This window comes from Hyperolius riggenbachi, chromosome 2, assembly GCF_040937935.1.
Source record: "Hyperolius riggenbachi isolate aHypRig1 chromosome 2, aHypRig1.pri, whole genome shotgun sequence".
NCBI classification, from domain to species: Eukaryota; Metazoa; Chordata; class Amphibia; order Anura; family Hyperoliidae; genus Hyperolius; species Hyperolius riggenbachi.
The window spans coordinates 425,145,427-425,164,778 of record NC_090647.1 but is presented as its reverse complement, the minus strand read 5'-3'; positions in this window follow the sequence as shown (position 1 = coordinate 425,164,778).

Sequence of the window (19,352 nt, the reverse complement as noted above, 5' to 3'; positions counted from 1 at the left end):
CCTCTGTTGTGTTTTGATGCTTGTGTCCCTTTCCAGAAAAAATCTTACCGCATCCATGCCCGCTTGATGCGGAATATTCGTGTAGAGCGACGTTACATCTGCTGTCACCAATACATCATTATCCTCTATGGGTGTATCATTCAGGATCTGTAACATGTGTTTAGTGTCCTTCACTACTTGTGGTAGGCCCAACACCAGCGGCTGTAGGAAGTAGTCCAGATATTGTCCTAATCTATGTGTCAAGGACCCTATACCGCTGATGATGGGCCTCCCCGGGGGCTTTTCTACATTTTTATGTACCTTTGGGACCTGATATATGATAGGAGTTCTTGGTGCTGTCGGGGTTAAGAATTCAAACTCTTTGTCGTTAAGTATTCCTTCCGTTAGGCCCCCCCTTAACAGTGTTCTCAGCTCCCCCATGAATGTACTACATGGGTTCCCTCTTAATTTTTTGTACGTTTCAGTATCATTTACTATCCTATTTAACTCTTCCCCATACTGTTCTTGACTCATGACTACCACCCCCCCCCCCTTTATCGGCCGGCCTTACAACTAACTTTTTTTCTTCTAACATCTCCTTCGCCATTTTGCTCACTCCTCTCGTTTTTTTCGGTTGTATCTTCTCTAATTCCTTTTCCACCATCTTCTTAAAGACATCCACACAGATGGTGGAAAAGGAATTAGAGAAGATACAACCGAAAAAAACGAGAGGAGTGAGCAAAATGGCGAAGGAGATGTTAGAAGAAAAAAAGTTAGTTGTAAGGCCGGCCGATAAAGGGGGGGGGGGGGGTGGTAGTCATGAGTCAAGAACAGTATGGGGAAGAGTTAAATAGGATAGTAAATGATACTGAAACGTACAAAAAATTAAGAGGGAACCCATGTAGTACATTCATGGGGGAGCTGAGAACACTGTTAAGGGGGGGCCTAACGGAAGGAATACTTAACGACAAAGAGTTTGAATTCTTAACCCCGACAGCACCAAGAACTCCTATCATATATCAGGTCCCAAAGGTACATAAAAGTGTAGAAAAGCCCCCGGGGAGGCCCATCATCAGCGGTATAGGGTCCTTGACACATAGATTAGGACAATATCTGGACTACTTCCTACAGCCGCTGGTGTTGGGCCTACCACAAGTAGTGAAGGACACTAAACACATGTTACAGATCCTGAATGATACACCCATAGAGGATAATGATGTATTGGTGACAGCAGATGTTACGTCGCTCTACACGAATATTCCGCATCAAGCGGGTATGGATACGGTAAGATTTTTTCTGGAAAGGGACACAAGCATCAAAACACAACAGAGGAACTTTATCATGGAATTATTGGAATTTGCCCTGACTAGAAACTACTTCTGGCACGAAGGGAACTATTATCTACAGATCAAGGGGTGTGCCATGGGGGCGGGGTTCGCTCCCTCATTCGCTAACCTCTTTATGGGAAGATGGGAACAACAGGTACTGGGGGAGGCACAGGATGGCCGAATCATAGTCTGGAGACGCTTTATAGATGATCTATTTGTACTCTGGAGAGGCAGAGAGGAAGAACTTCCCTTGTATTTTGAAGAACTCAACAAAAATGAAGTTAATATTGAACTCACTATGGAAGCAAGCAAAAAAAGCATACATTTTTTGGATTTAAACATTGAGAAAAGGGAAGACAGGCTAGTCACCACTACATATTTCAAGCCAACGGATCGTAACGGATATCTGTCGGTAAGAAGCTGCCATCACCCTAGATGGTTAAGAGCGGTCCCAAGAGGACAAATTATGCGAATACGCAGAAATTGTAGCGAGATGGAGGATTACATCACCCAATCACACACCTTATTGGAACGCTTTGTGGAAAAGGGATATAAGGAGGAAGACATACAAAAAGAAATTATGGAAATAGGAAGAATGGAAAGGAGAGAGTTGTTGGGAGACAGGGCTAGGGAGGGGGAGCATTTCAGTGACCGATTACCTTTTATTAGCGACTATTCAGTACAACATGGGCAGATAGAAAGCATTTTTAGGAAATTTTGGCCAATATTAAAAGAGGATGTAACATTAAAAACAATCTTACCAGAGCAACCTAACTTTGTATATAGGAGAGCAAGAAATCTCAGGAACATTTTAGCACCAAGTTGTGTGAACCCACCAAGAGAAGTCATCCCTTTTTGGCAACAAAGAGGCTTTTATCCATGCAGAGGATGTGTGGGATGTAGGGAGGCAATACCAGTAAGATGTAATGAGGTGACATCAACATCTAAAGGAGGTACCTTCAAGATAAGGCAGAATATCACCTGCAACAGCAAAGGGGTTGTGTACATGCTTTGGTGTCAGTGTAACCTCCAGTATATTGGAAGGACGACCAGAACACTAAAGAGAAGAGTAGGAGAGCACATAGGTAACATCAGAAGAGGTTTTAAAGAACACAGCGTATCTGAACATTTCAGGATCTGCCACCAATCAGACCCTGCGACACTACGATTCTGCGGAGTAGAGAAAATGAGATATTCATGGAGGGGCACCAATAAAGTAAGAGACATATCTAAAAAGGAAACAGAATGGATCTATGCTATGGGTACTTTACAACCAGGGGGACATAATATTGATATCGACCTGAACTGCTTTATAGCTAACAGTTAAATGGAACAAAATTAATCAGGATAGATTCCTCCATATCTTGTGCGTCTAAGAATGACTACAGTTGATGTACAAATTTTGACCATAAGAGGGTAGTGTCTGACATAGGAGGAAGATAGGACCCTAGTAGTATTGGTCTGCAGTGACCGATTTTATGAGAACTTTTAATTATTATTCTTTATAATTTACATTTTTTATAATTTACATTTTTTTATAATTTACATTTATTTATATATGCAATAATATGTATTTCCAAATGCATGCTTTTTATGTAATTTGTATTTGCCATATATTTGTGATGGAAAACGAGCTTTCCCCTGTGTTACAATGGAGGGGGGAAATGACAGCCAGCTTGCTGTCCACACTGAGGCGCACAGTCACGGGCACTTCCGGGTGAGGCAGAACAACTAGTCAATGAGATGCGCGCGACGGAGGGGAATGACGGCGCGCACTGCGGCCACCATACGCGGAAGGCGTATCCTTTACAAGCCTATATACACTGACAGCCGAGTAGCTAACCACGCCCCTGATGAGTCACACGGAGTGACGAAACGCGTAGGGTGGAGCTACCTCGGACTGTCGGAAGCACGAAGTGCACAGCGTGGGGAACGTACTGGCCAAACGATTCACCATTCCACTACTCTGTGCGGACAACCAGCGGGAAGCGGAGCGAACCAACGGGCCTGACCGGGAGGCACGGGGGAGAGCCCATAACCAAAACTCTGAGCGCTGTTATTGCTCCAACACATTGTGAGTGCAACTTTTTTAGCATTAAAGAGTATCTTATTTTATAAACGGAGCTGTACTATGTGAGGTTTTTTTACCCCATGAGACACATCTAGATCAACAACGACTGACAGCAACAGGAGGAAGAGGATCTGTGGAGGATCTGATTGAGGGGGATCATACATGAGCGAGTTTTGACCAGTCTTGCAGTGGTCACACGGACAGGGTGAGTGCAATTATACACAAGAGGCTGATGTGTTTGCTATATATGGTGGAGCGCTAACTACGATAACAAGAGATACAAGCAGACGGTGGAACTGACACCTACTTAGAAGCGCATACAAACCTTAAAGACTGTTTGTCTATGAAACCTGGACTTTTTATTAGAAAATTTTTTCAATCTTTTATAACTTTCATTAACGACTGAAGCTCATGAGGAGTTTTATGAAATAGTGATCTCATTCATCTTAACATTATATTTACATTTAACAATATTGAGCACTGATCCTGTTGTAGCGCTAACTTTAGAAATATCGTAAACAGAAGCTCACCTTAAATGTTGCAGATTTGACTGTTTGATTTTAATCATAAATGCTATACAGATGTTTTGGTTTAAATCCCCTAGGCAGCTGTTGTGATTCCATTCCTTAGGTGGTGAAGGCTGGCATTAGTAAAGTTTAAATCACACTGTAGTACTTTCAGACATTAAATACATGGAAGGTAACTAAAATAAGAAGCTGTATTACCGTCAAAAATGTAAGAGATGATTTAGCAAATTTTGTACTTATATGTATTCTAAAATACATAGCAAAAAACGAATGCTCAAATTGACTTGAATGAGCACAAATTCAACACAGATGTGATTTGACAGCAAAATTCGCAATTACAATGAGAGATATCCTAATACACAATTTTAGGAAAAATTTTAACTAATTTTGTCTATAATTGTAATCATTTGTAATTTCACATGTTTTTTGCATAATTTCTCCTCAACATTTGTAGCAATTTTTGTGACAATTGCTTGTGTGGAGGCTTTGCTATTTGCACAAAATTACGCTAAAATTAATTGAAAAGTACGAGTGATTACACAAAATCAATTGTATTTGCAAATCGTAATTACGTATGGGCATAATTGCGAACATCTATGTGTAATTAACCAATTACGGTCACCACGACCATCATGACTTTTTTTTATCATCATCAAAATAACAGTTTTAGAAAAACATAGTAAGATATCAGACAGATAGAATGCAAAGACAGAATGACAGTGTGAGGAAACGCGGAAAAGCCGCCGCGTGTGCCAAGAGCTAGGCGGCTGACTCCGCGTCCTACGCGGCGGTTTGCACGCGTCTGGTTGTGTGGTGGAACGCGGAAAAGCCGCCGCATGTCCTGACAGCAAAGCGGCTGTTTGCTTGCAGCAGCATGTGCTTGGTGTGGCTGGGTCTGTTAGTGCACCTAGGCAGATGGAGAGCTATGCTCGCGCAGGCCTGAATTCAGGACCTTTATACCTGCAGAGGAAGTGTCAGCTGATCAGGAAGGTCAGCTGATTCCTGCAGGACTCATGATTGGCTGAATGGTTCAGCAACTATATATTCTGCTGCTTATTCAGTTGCTGGTTGTCTGGCGTTGCGATCACATACGTGGGAGCACCCAGATCCGTAGTCAGATCCGAAAGTGTGCCGGGACCAGCTGGAGCTGTAATCCTACACTTAGCTAGATTTTGTTGATAGCTTAAAGTACTAGTTTGATTGTGATTATCTGTTATGACTTCCTGCTTGCCTGACTATCCTCCTGAACTCTGATCTTGCACCTCGATATTTCTGATACTCTGTTGCCGAACCCCGGCTTCGTCCCTAGACTCTGTTTCTGCCTCCTGATTTTGTACCTCGATATATCTGATACCCTGTTGCCAAACCCTGCCTGTACCTAGACTCCGCCTCTGCTTTATGATCTTGTACTTTGTCTGTCTGTGTGTGTACGACCTGGCTTGTCCGACCTCGAGAACCGACCTTACTCTTGGAGGCGGTTCCCCGTCCTGTCAGTGACATCTCCTCCTGAGTGTCACTTTCAGACAATCCTTCCTACTGTCAGTCTGACTCCTCCCATCTTGGAGAGCTCAGGTCTGCGGAAGGAATCTGTGCAGTATTCCTTGCTGCACTGAGGCCTAGTCCTCTAAGTGTTACTGTTGCACCAAACACTACACTCTACTCAGGTGAACAGAGGTTAGCTAGTATATCGGATTATCGGTGATACTGCAGATCACTTATAATCTGGTATACATCTGTATTCCCAGTGATACTGCAGATCACCGGTAATCAGGTCCTCTCTGTGCTTCACCGATCGTTACAGACAGCATTAAAGACTAAAGTATATTGTCTCAATAGTCATAATTTCAGAGCAGAGCATTGCTTAAATTGGTTTAAATTAGCCAGTTCATGACAATATATTTTGCAACATGAGATTCAATGAAATGGTCGCGCATCTAACCAAGATGCACCTGACAAACACTCGGATTAGTTGATCCTCATTATGGCATGGCAGGGATTAATGTGGCTCTCTGGTGTAGGACTTTAAGTAACCAGATTTACAGATTGCCCAGCAAGCTCATGGAGGACCAGAACTCCTAGGAATGTGTAAGGGACTGCAAAGCTCGCTGGGTAATTTGTAGCTTTTATAACTAGCAATTCTGTATACCCTGGGCACTGACTTATTACAGACACACAAGTTACACTACTTTCTGGGGAGGCCAGTCACCTCCACCTTCACTAGATTCATTCTTCCTCATCACTCAGCATCATCTGAGCAAACCATTGCTGACCATCTTGATGGATTAGATTTATTTAATTTTCATTTTTGTAAAGGAAGGCTGAAAGGACTAAAATTATATATATATATATATATATATATATATATATATATATATATATATATATATATATATATATATATATATATATATATACATACATACACACACACACACACACACACACACATATATATATATATATATGTATACATACATACATACATACATACATACATACCTGGGGCTTCCTCCAGCCCCCTTCAGGCTGATCAGTCCCTCGTTCTCTTCAAACACCACTAGGATGCACCACTAGGCGGTCTAGTAATTCTGCCAGTTGGGGCATACTGCCCAGCTGCGTGTGCTGCCCCATTGCGCTCCCATCGCTGGGAGTGTTCTGCACCTGTGCAGTACTACTGGGCAGGTGCAGAACACTCCCAGCCACGGAAGCACTACAGGGAGGGAAGTGTGTTTGCGCCGACTGGCAAAATGACTGGGCCGTCTAATGTAGGATCTAGGCACCATTGGAAGACAGTGAGGGACAGCTCAGCCTGAAGGGGGGCTGGAGGAAGCCCAAGGTATGCATGTGTGTGTGTGTTTATTTGTTATGTATTTATTTATTTTAGTTGTCTCAGGTACACTTTAAATACACATAAAAGATTGGTACACACTAGAGTGCTCTTGGACAAGGAAGCCAGTTGAGCCAATCTCTGCCATGAACCTTGCAGAAATAATGAAACCAATGTGTTGCTGAAAGAAGAGAGTGTTGGATAGTCTCAGCTGAGTGCATTATTCTCTCACACATCGGAAGCCACTCAGTTGTGCACTGCACCCCCCCCCCAAAACCATAGCAACAGAATGCATTGAGACATTGAGAGGTTGTAGCCAATAGATGAATTGAGTCCCACCCCCTGCAGGTAACACTCATAGTGCATGTGTACACATCTCCACAATAATTGACTGAGGCTTTGATGGTATCACCTTCAATATGCACTACTGCTCCTAAAGATATTATTATTGTTCACAAGGGGTGTAGAGTATAAAAATTTGCACTTGTGTTTTTATCTGATTTTTTTTATGACCTGCTATTTGGGTTCCAGAGGTGTTAGAACATATCCTGTATAACTGTTAAGAGGTATTCCCATCAGAAACATCTGTTAATACTGAATAAGTTTGAGCAGAGAACAACACATTTTATCTTGAATTGCATCTTCAATAACCTTTTACATATATTTTGAAAGATATACCTCCCATTTGGTGACTGCTTGGTGACACTATTTAGTATATTATATGTTTATTATAAATGATTTGAAGAACAGTTCTGCAGCACACCAAATTGCAAATTATCTTCTTTGTTATAGAATTTTTGAGTTCCATTTACTTATACACAAGAAAAAAAATCTATGCAAGTATGCAGAACAAAATGCAGACACAATAATTGTGTATGTTAAAAATGGAAATGCAGGGAAGAAGGTTGAGCTCATAGATGTAAGAAAGGCAGGCACACAAGAATGCATGTGTAAATATATGCGTGCAAAAAATGCAAATATGAGAAAAAAGGGCGAGCGCATAGATGATCCAGATAAAGGTCAAATGTCCGGATGCAGGGTTAGAAAAAAAGCAAAAAGTGCAGCACACAAGAATGCATGCATGCATGCAAAAAAAATGCAGAAATATCAAAGACGACCAGCACGTCAACTCACATATGCCTGAAATATACTGTATGCATCTTTATTCGGGAATGTAGGGTACATTGCCAGTGACTACCTGCAGTATCAACACAGCTAAAAATCCCCTGTGAAGCAATCAGCATATGAGGATAAAGTCATTTTCCAAGGCCAGGGACATCCAGATAAATACTAAAAGATGCAGCATGGATGCTAACTTGTTGGCATAGACCAGACCATGTCCATATGGTAGGGCAACAAATAAGCCTCATGCTGTTTTGCTATCTCAGGTGGCACCCCTGCCTGTTCTCAAGCCAAGGAAAAAATGCACACATCCTATCCAAATTGCATCAATTACAGTGAAAGTTCACAGTGAATTGGTGCATTTGGTCCATAGAGGTATATAAGATAGAAATTTGCACTTTTTTCATGGCTTGAGAACAGGCGGGTACAACCAGTAACCGCGTGAGGCCTATGTCTGGCTCCTACCATATGGCCATGGATTGATCTATGCCGACACATTGGCATCCATGCTGCATCTTTGAATATTTATTTGAGAAGGAAGGGCGAGAGCATAGATGAGCCAGACAAAAGTCAAATGGATGCAAGGTTACAAAATGCAAGAAATGAAGGCAGAGAACACATATGAAGAAACATGCATTCAAAAGAATGCAAATAAGAGGATGAGGAGTGACCGCATTGATGAGCCCCCATTCTGTGAATGCGCAGTTTACAAAGGCTTAAATTGTACAAGCACAGAGCCCTCCCAGTGATAAGAGCTTAATAGAGAGAGGCACACAGAATCGTATGTGCAGAACCCTGCAACATCAGCTGTGGTCAGGGATCTTTCGGAGGGGCTAGAAGTGCACTGGAGGGTAGTGGAACTGCAGCAAGGGACCAGATAGATTGTGAGGGGCTGGAAGAAGCCCTAAGCGAGTAAAAAAGTGTCCCTGTGGGGCACTTACCTCTGGAGGGGGAGGCTTTAGAATCCTATTGAGGCTTCCCCCGTCCTTCTCCATCCTACAGTGGTCTCGCTGGGTCCCCCTAGACCAGCAGGCTTGTTAATATTTACCTTCCCTGCTCCAGCACAGGCGCAGTAGCGGCTCTCGGCTCGGGATCAGGCGGAAATAGCCAATCCCAGTCGGGTTTGCTCTACTGCGTAGACACAAGTCGCCTGTGAAGTAGAGCGGACCCAATTGGGATCCGGATCTGCCTTAGCCCATCGGGGAGCCTGCTACTCTGCCTGTGCTGGAGCCACGGAAGGTAAATATTGCAGGCGCTGCTGCACCTGCGTCACAGCACGACAAATTGTCAGCTGTGGTTTTGGAGGGGCCCAGCAAGACTGTAGTGGGACGGAGGAGGGTATTTCCGCTATTGTAATAATTGTTAAAATTATCGATATTCTACTACTTTATTATGATACTAAAATATTGGTAATCTTTACCAATATTTTACTATGAACTAACCTAACTCTAATCTCACACAACACCTTCCCTCTACTGATACATAACCCTTAACCCTCCCTCTACCTATCCCTGACCCTTAACCCTCCCTTTACTGATGCCTAACCCTTAGCCCAACCCCCTAGTGCTGCCATACTTTAACCCGTACACCACACACTCACACAAATTTCCCTCAGTTCACTTCAACAGCAGTTTGCCCAACTTGGTCCAATGTCTAGGTTAGATCAGGAGTTCTGGTTTGTATACTGAACTCCAAAGAATCAAGTGCAACAACAATTAAAAAAATAAAATAAATAAATGTTGGGCGATGCCCCACACATGTGCAGAACACTGTATAATAAAAGGGGGAGAGACCTTTATGTCCACTGTTTCAAGAACAACACGGGAGAAACACCACCTCTTTAACGTACAGCTTAGCGGGATCTCATAATCTTGCTGACACTGCTAAGGAATCATGGTCGCTCATCTTTGTGCCATTGTTCCAACAACAACACTGTACCCTGGGATCACATACTTTACTACACTCTACTTTTTTAATCCCTGACCTTATATAAGAGAAAATTCTTATCATGTTTTTGTGGTTTATTTAGTCTTAGCTAGTACCATTTCAAAAATTGGCACTAGATTAGTACTGTTCTGTGTTGGGGCGGGGGTTGGTTTTTAAACTTTGTAGAATTTTTCCTTCACATTTTTAAAATCGATTTTCTCAAAAACCACAGGGTCTTTTTGAAAAATATTTTTTGACTTGTTCCCACTACAGCATACTTAACATACGTAGCTATTTGGTCTACTATTATTATATTATATTACTATTAACCGCTAAAATTGGTATAAAATTGCGTGAAATTACAAATTGTGCAAAATTACAAATGGATTACTCAAAATCAATTGGATTTCCAAATGGTAATTACGTGGGGCTGAAACTGCAAATTTTGCATAATAATAATCAGCATATCATCACTAATGAGGACTACTTCATCCAAAGCCAGGGAAGCCACCAGCTGTAATTCCCACTTTCCTCTTCCAGTGATGCAGCAGCTTCATCTCTGGCCTCTCTCCATGTCGCGCATGCTACAGAGGTTGCCGCTGCTGCCCTTTGTAATATATGGACTCAAGATGGCCTAAGGGGTGTAGCTAACTTTTATAATTTCCTAGCTCTAAAAGGGATGAGGAGAAGAGATGGAAAACTGGTATAAGTAGGAGGCATAAGTGTAAGGTGGACCTAATCTCTCCATCAGGAACACTGTTTTTCACTTCTGTGGTTTCTGCATCACTTGCCAGTACCCAGCCTTCCTTTCCACAGCTGTTGCTGTATGAAATATACCATCCAAACCCACCCCAAGCCCAGTACCGAAACATGATTAATAACAGCTACTTTGTTTACAGTTTCTCCCCTACAAACTGGTGGACATGCCTGTCTTTTGTTATATGTTAGACTGTGCTTAGCCCTCAATTTAATTTTAACCATTTTGGGGAATGGACTAGAGTTACTAGCAAACATCTGTATGTATTTTACCTGGGGATGTGGACATCAGGAGTCCCTCTTGGTATTAAAATGGCTTTGAAGGGGGCCACACACCGTTTTTAATTACTACTCAAATTATAACAATTAAAGCCATAGTTTATTAAAAAGAGTGGGACCCTGTTCCCAAGCATGTTTGTTCCTCAAGCAGCCCAAGACTCCCCATGAATCTAGAGGTTGCACTTGTAGTGCTCTGCTTCCTGAGCAATAGCAACAAACATAGTCCAAAAGGGTGGAGTGCACTCTGCAAGTCAAACAAGGGAAGCGATTCTCTTCCCCCATTGCAGTGCATGGTTGTCCAATGTAATGGACAATATGCTCTTCCCCTCCTTGGGCATGAGATTAATGCAAGGTCAATTACTGCTGTCACACATGCAGCAGTAGGCTCCAGAGAGTGCCTGTGGAATATGGATCCCCCTTTGATAACACCGAGGTCCCCTGATCCTTCACTGTACAGATTAAAAGATTATAGATGTATATTAGTTCCCCTTCCCAGTTCCCACAAAGGATTAAAAAGCAATAAAACCAAGAGATAAGAAAGTGTAGAATTTCAGACTGTACTGAAAAAATAAGAATAAACTGTTTCTACTCAGAAGATTAGGTTGCTAGAATAGCCACCCACTGCAATTGCTTTTTGAGAATTTAGCCATCCTCATCTGAGTTTGGAATAAACACTTCACAGGCCAGTTGCTCTCCTAGGGTTTCCTAGGGGAAAGGACTTGGAGGTTTAAACAATTGCTGTATTTGTTATTATAACATGATTATTTAGTATATATATATATATTATTTCTTTGATTTAATATACATTGTACATATTAAGGTTTCCGTATGTTGTTTAGCGTTTACATATCTGGTCAGTATTTGTTGGAGCATTTCAGTACACCTTATCATATATTAAAATACTACGCTGCATATTCTCCTAGACATTTTTCATGCAAGCACTGAAGAAAGGAAAATCTATATTTAGTTTTTCTCTGTTCAGTGCACATGTTACAGTGTGTGCTTTGGAACTATATTTAGCACTGATGATAACATTGCAGTAACTCTTGTGGACATCTGCTACTGAATTAAAGAAGTTCATTCTTTTCTGTGTTTGTCAAATATATATGATTTTCTGTTAGGTTTGGTTTGTATTTTAAGGTCATGAATTAGTATCAAATAATGAACACAAAGGCAGCCCCAGGGTAAAGCTTATGGAGCGGGTTATTTCTAGCTGTGAAATCGGAATCAAAACTGTAATTCTCAAATTGTTATCTAAACTGTTAAACAGGTATGGACAGGTTCTATTTCAAATGTTACAGCATTCTGCTAAAGTGAGACTCCAGCAAAAGCAAAGCAAGCATTCTAACCTACAGTATGACAAGACACAGAACATTTATATTGCGCTTTTCTCCTGGGGTGCGCTCTATAGGCAGTAGCAGTGTTAGGGAGTCTTGCCCAAGGTCTCCTCGCTGAATTTGTGCTGGCTTACTGAACAGGAAGAGCAGAAATTCGAACCCTGGTCGCCTGTGTCAGAGGCAGAGCCCTTATCCAGTTTATTTCTATCTGTGCCTCTGACTGGAAGTCTCACCTTCACTTTCAGTTCTGTCATCCAGAAAGACACAAATCAATGACCACATAAACTGTATACACCACCCTGATAGTAAAATTTAAGTCACAGCAGGCACCACCAATTGGACACCCACATGACTCAAGCTGCAGTAGCCATATGCAAATACAAGAGCCTTCTGCATCAGTTTTAATGTTGAAAGGAGAACATGAAGTGGAACTGGGAATAGCGATCATATTGTGCACCTGTCAAGCCTGTGGAGAGTGTGGATGTGGTGCAGCAAACATATCTGGCCTCCTGCAGTATCACATGTGTTTTCTCCTTATCACCACCGGGGGCACCTGTACCCCATGCGTGACCTTATACATGCTATAAGATCACATGGTACAGGTGCCCGGTGGTGATGAAGGGAAGACATGGGACACAGGAAGAGCATGCCAGTGGACAGGTGAGCTTAAGCACTGCATCCACACTCACCACAGATCCAGGGGGGACATTACACATGGAGAAAGACTGCCCGGGGTTCCTTCAGGTCATTTGGTCATCGGGAAATCAAACGCCACACATCCAACCAAGACCTTTTAAGCAAGATCTTTCAAGCGTATGGAATAACAATCAGGCGGCCACATTGTAAAATTTATCTCTAGAAGATTCAATCATTATGATTGAATCTGCCAGATACTGATGCCCCAATTTGAGTAATGCATGGGTATCTTTAACCTGCACAGGAAGAAAAACGTGTCCCATGCTTCTTCATGAGTCCTCCAGAGCATTGCCACACACATGCAACCGTGCATCTTTAATGCTGATCACTAGAGATTAAAACCATCAGGGCTTTGTGTTATTAGATGTAAGATTTGTGTTAAGTAAGGTTAGGGTTGGTGTAATCATACATACGGACGCGGCTGCCGGCAGCTCCGGGCAACCGTGATTGTTATTCTGTGTATGACCCAGCGTGCCCTTCACTTCGATTAAAGTCTCATCCCTCTGTACTATAGTCACCTGATACTTGATATAGACCTTGGCTAGCCTAACGACCCTGTCTCTGTCTCATTCCGTTTGTACCTCAAACCATCTGATCTTATGTGTATGACCTCAGCCTGTATAATGACTTAGCACCTGTCTCAGCCCATTGTACTTTAGCCATTTGATTATCAGTGTATGAACCTAGCCTGTTAATTGATCTTGCTCTGTCTTAGTCCTTTTGTACCGCATATTCTGACTTCGCGTGTATTACCCCAGGTGACGACTTCGATGTATCGTATTTTCAGTGTACACTTACAGCCAGCGTTACAGTTGGCTTTTTGTGAGCACTGATTTCTGTTTATGATTAATGTAAGGCTATTAGTTAGGGATGTATAGAACCAGTGGAATAAGCTTCTTTATATTTCCAACTAGGCTGAATTTGAAAAATTAATTTAGTAGATATCATGGCAGGGGCATGGCAATAAGGGTTGCAGAAGTTGCGACCACATCGGGGCCTTTAGACAAAGGGCCTTCCCTCAACTGCAGTTTTAGCTCTCTATTGGTCCTGTGCTCATAATAATCACTTCTATAGATACTTTGAATAGTGGTAATCATTAACAAACTGTTCCCCATCCCTTTCTTGCACCTCTGACACTGTAGTTGCCATTGGCAGGTTTTGGTGCGCCATATCAATTGTTATGTATAGAGTGCTTGGGGTGGGGGGGGGGCATTGCAAAACTTGCATCGGGGCCCACAGCTCCTTAGCTGTATCATGGGCTGAAAGTACAGCCCAATATTCTCTCCAAAGACAACTAGCTACATATAAAATGCACACTTCTTCCTCAGCAACACACAATTTGTGACATGACTGCATAAAGAATGCTGAGAAAATTGAGAAATAATAATGATGCAACCAAAACTAGATCATTAGCAGTTAACAAAAAATTTGCGTTTTTAAATATACTAAAAAATCCCCTGGGTTTTTATTGCCAGCCTGGATGAACATCTGGTGTGAGTACAGGTGTTCCACTACATCATTGGCCTCCCCTTCAGCTATCTGGTGCATTTAATTACTCCCACCTGACTGCTTTTTGCTTTTGATTTTGCAGTCCTGCTAACCACAAATTGTGAATTTAAAATTTTGAATTGAATGAAGAAAAATAGGGATGAGAAGAAAAAGTTTAAGTGTGTTCTTTCTTGCATTGCGTTGAGCACTAGGTTAATAGCACCATGCAAATTGTTATATGCATGGATTAAATGACTGCCCGCCCTTTGCGTTAGCAATTGTTGTATTTCAAGCAGGCCCCAAAGAGGAAACTGTTATATCCTTAAAGTGAATGTAAAGTGAGAGTGATATGGAGGTTGTCATAATTATTTACTTTTAACCTGTTGCCTACCACTCCACGCCGATTGGTGTGAACGTGGCGGTAGCCCCAGGACCACTCCACACTGATTGGCATGAATGGCTTCCTATGGGGATTGTAGGAGAGCGTGCGTGCCGATGTGGGCGCATTTCCTGCTTGTAAGACGGAGCTCCGCTTCGTCTTCAGTCTCCCAGCGGCGATCGCCGCTCGGAGACAGTTAGGCAGTGAAACCGCCGTCTAATAACTATGTATAGCGCTGCGATCTAAGGCAATGCTGTACTGTACATGCAGTCATGTGACACGGCTGTCCCCCAGGGGGACACAGGAGCGATCCGCTGTAATAGGCTGAAGCCTATCACAGTCGACTGGGGGAGGAAAGTAGGGAGGGAAAATTATTAAAAAGTAAGAATTTATTTTTTTAAAAAAGAATACAAATATTTATAAAAAAAAAAAAAAAAAACACTAAGGGGGTGATCAGACCCCACCAACCGAAAGCTCTGTTGGTGGGGAGAAAAGGGGGGGATCACTTGTGTGCCGAGTTGTGCGGCTCTGCAGCTTGGCCTTAGAGCTGCAGTGGCCCATTTAGCAATAAATGGCCTGGTCAATAGAGGGGTTTAACACCACGGTCCTCAAGTGGTTAAAGACCACTTAAACTACATATCTAAAAATTAAAAAATGAGACTATTATCTTTGCTACTAATGTTCTATTAATCAGATCTTCTGGCACCAGTAGTGTCTGAATCATGCACCATAAAACAAGTATGCAGTTAGGCCTCTTGCACACTGCAAGCGATTCAGATTCAGATTCCGCTTTTTAATCAGTTTTTACATCCGATTCCGATTTGCAGTTTGCTCCCTGCACACTGCAAATCTGAATCTGAATCGGATGTTAAAACAGATTAAAAAGCGGAATCGGAATCGCCTGCAGTGTGCAAGAGGCCTGTCAAACTTGAGTCAGAGAACTTGATCCGCATGCTTGAGAGTCTTTGGCTAAAAGAAATGTGACACAGGATCAGGGACAGCCAGGCAAATGTAATTGTTTAAAAGGAAATAAATATAGCTGCTTTCATATCACTCCCTTTTAAGGAGAGATCTGAGATTTGGGATAGTGAGCAATGCCTTCACAAATGTGTTATGCATAGAAGACACCAGAATGAAACTAAATGATTGCCTTGTTTTATAGTGCATAAAGCATGACATTTTTATCAGCTTCTGTTTTACACCATGCCTCACAAAGAAGCTGCATCAAAAACCTGTAACTGTAATATATATTAACCACTTCACCCCAAAGGGGTTTTTACCCTAACGGACAAGAGCGATTTTCACCTTTCAGTGCTCATCCCCTTAATCACTACTAATCACAATGAAATGATATACATCTTGTTTTTTTTCACCACCAATTAGGCTTTTTTGGGGTTGATATGTGTTTTCAGTAATTACATTATTTTCATGCATTTTAAAGGGAAGGTTCAGGGACTATAAAAAAAAAAAATCCAAATCCACTTACCTGGGGCTTCCTCCAGCCCGTGGCAGGCAGGAGGTGCCCTCGGCGCTGCTTCGCAGGCTCCCGGTGGTCTCCGGTGGCGCGCCCGACCTGGCAAGGCCGGCGGCCAGGTCGGGCTTCTTCTGCGCTCCAATCTGCGTCTCACTGTTGCGCGCTGACGTCATCGGACGTCCTCCGGGATGTACTGCGCAGGCTCAGAACTACTGAGCCTGCGCCACCGGAGACCACCGGGAGCCTGCGGAGCGGCGCCGAGGACACCTGCCTGCCACGGGCTGGAGGAAGCCCCAGGTAAGTGGATTTGGATTTTTTTTTTAATATAATCCCTGGACCTTCCCTTTAAAGAAAAAAACAAGTAAAAAATGAAAAATACACTTTCTCCAATTTCATCTCCTATAGTTTTAATATAAACACTGTTACTGTACATAAAACCCACACATTTTATCTGCCTATTTGTCATGGTTATGACAAGATTTTAATTATGACCCTAGTACAAAGTATGGTGACAATATAGTATTTGGAAATACAGGTGTATTTTTTTCTTTGGTGTTTTTTTCGCCACTATTATCACGCGCACGGGAATGCACGTGCACATGCAGGGGGGGGGGGGGGGGCATTAAGAGGCTCTAGCAGAACATTTTTATAAGTACGGTTGTCATTAAGTGGTTAAACTTTCTAACTAAAATTGTTATTTAAATTTAATCTGTAGTCGGTCACTATTTACCTACCTAGCAGCAAGGCTAAAAAATGGGCAGCCTCACTATCTCAGTGTTAGGGATTGTCAATGAGACGGAAATCACTACGAGTTGAGGAAGAATTATTTAAATGTGGTATGCAAAATCATGCAGCTTAAAAATGAATCATGCATCATATCTCACCTCAACTGGATTTTAATGATGCATTCCCAAGCTACATATATTTGCATACAAAATTTGCATAAAACTCTAAATTATTTTTAGCTCATTGCCTATCCCTACTAAGGGGTACCAACTGTCAAAAGAGAACAGAACTGAGCTGTGGCAAATATCAATATTCAGTTAACAATTTGACAATATACTAAATGACTATCTCTGACTCCAGGATGTGGCATAGCTGACACAGGAGGAGTGTGCCAGTGGTCTGGGAAAACACCATGTGGTGAAAGCTTCAGGGCTGGACTTCTCAACCAGGGAAACACCTAGGTCCATATGCAATTAACATTTCCCCTATAAATTATTTTTTTCATCTTTTCTTTAAAATAACTTTTCAGCATTTTGCATTTAAAAAATACGAAAAAGTACATGAAATGTTACTATCAAAAGTATTTTGAGCATGGTCTTGCTTGCTAATCGTTTAAAAGGCATTTTATTTATAAGGTGTGGAAATATTACCTAGGGGAAAACTCAGGAGAAAAAATAATTTCATATAGGATATTATATTATATATATACTATAAACTTATTACTTTTAAAACGGGCTCTAGGTCTATCTTTTAACAGTGCGCATGCGCGTGCACCCATCCGTCCGCACACACGCCGGCCCGGCTCACTGGCCCCGTCCTGTCTAAACGGCTGTCTGGGTCCGTGCTGCGCACATGCACAGTAGCAGAAAGCACTGACCCAGCTACATAAAGACAGGCACACGCAGGGACACAGGGCTTTTATTATAAAGGAGATATATATATATATATATATATATATATATATATATATATATATATATATATATATATATATATATATATATATATATATATATATATATATATATATATATATATATATATATATATATATATATATATATATATAATGCCCATGACCTACTAGGGCTTAACATTCGTGCTCATGAGGTAATAATGCTGTGTTGTATAAATCATTAGCATCAGTTTACTTTCATGGAAACCTTTATAGTTTTTTGCTTTCAATTTAGCCACAAAATTCTGAATTAAAATTTAGGGCTCTTTAACCTCCCTGCCGTTTTAAATCCCGCGGCCCTGCGGCCACGGGAAGGTTTTTTTGCATTTTTTTTTTATCATGTAGCTAGCCTAGCGCTCAGCTCGGGATAACCGGCAAGGAGGTTAACATAAAGACGTTGCGTTCGATGCGACGTTAAGGTCGCATAACGTGCCCCTAATGCATGTTAGCTTTGAAGATGGACGTTATATAGAGCCGCGTTATGTGTCTCTTCATGCGTACGTGATGCATACTTTTTGACGCATATTATCGAATGAAAACGGCGCATGCGTCAAATTTAAAAACAAAACAAAAACAGTACTGAGCATGTGCGAACATCCGAACGCAGCCATGTACAAGTATAACGCACAGCACGCTGCACTTTCATTTACCGTGCTGTGTTATACTCCCAACGCAACGTGGGCACTGTGAACAGCCCATTCATTTATCATTGCTCTCAGTTGGGCTGCGTTACAGGCTGCTCTAACGTGCGCCTGCAACGTCCTGATGTGAAAGCAGCCTAAAAGAAGCTTTCTGGAAAAGGTAGTGTTTTTATAAATTGAGCTGCGAACAGAACAGCACTAAAATTAAATGTAAACTTAGAAAATAAACATAATGTAATGAAACATGAAAGAGGAAATAAAACTGCCCACCATTCTATGGACAAATAAATGTGCACATGTATATATAATATGGGCATTACTTGTGACATGTAAAATTGATTCCTGACTGTCTTAATCAGGCATGAATTAATCAGTGCATAGGTATGTAAAGATGTTTGCTCTATCACACTTCTAAATGCACACAGCAAATAGGAGCTTTTGTGACATCACTCTCACTTGTTATGGGAGAATTTAGATGCAGTTTTGAGCACCTTATTGACATATTTTTAGTTAATAAAGTTTGTGATTTAGAATCATTTTGCCATTCACCTTCTCTTTTTATTTTACAGTTTAAAGGGATCTGTCTTTGGCTCATATCCCTGTATCTCATAAAATGTGTCTATTTTCGTTATGCAAATGTATAGAGGTCCAGTCTTTTTTTTGTTTAAACAAACATGTGATGCACACAAGCAATTTGCATAAGTAATGTAGGTGATAAAATACTGCATGAACAAAATTTTGCAATTACCCTAGAGGGGAAATTATATATACATAACATATACCTAACCAATAGTAGTTATAGCATAAAAAAAATGTATTTTAAAAGGCATGCATGGATACA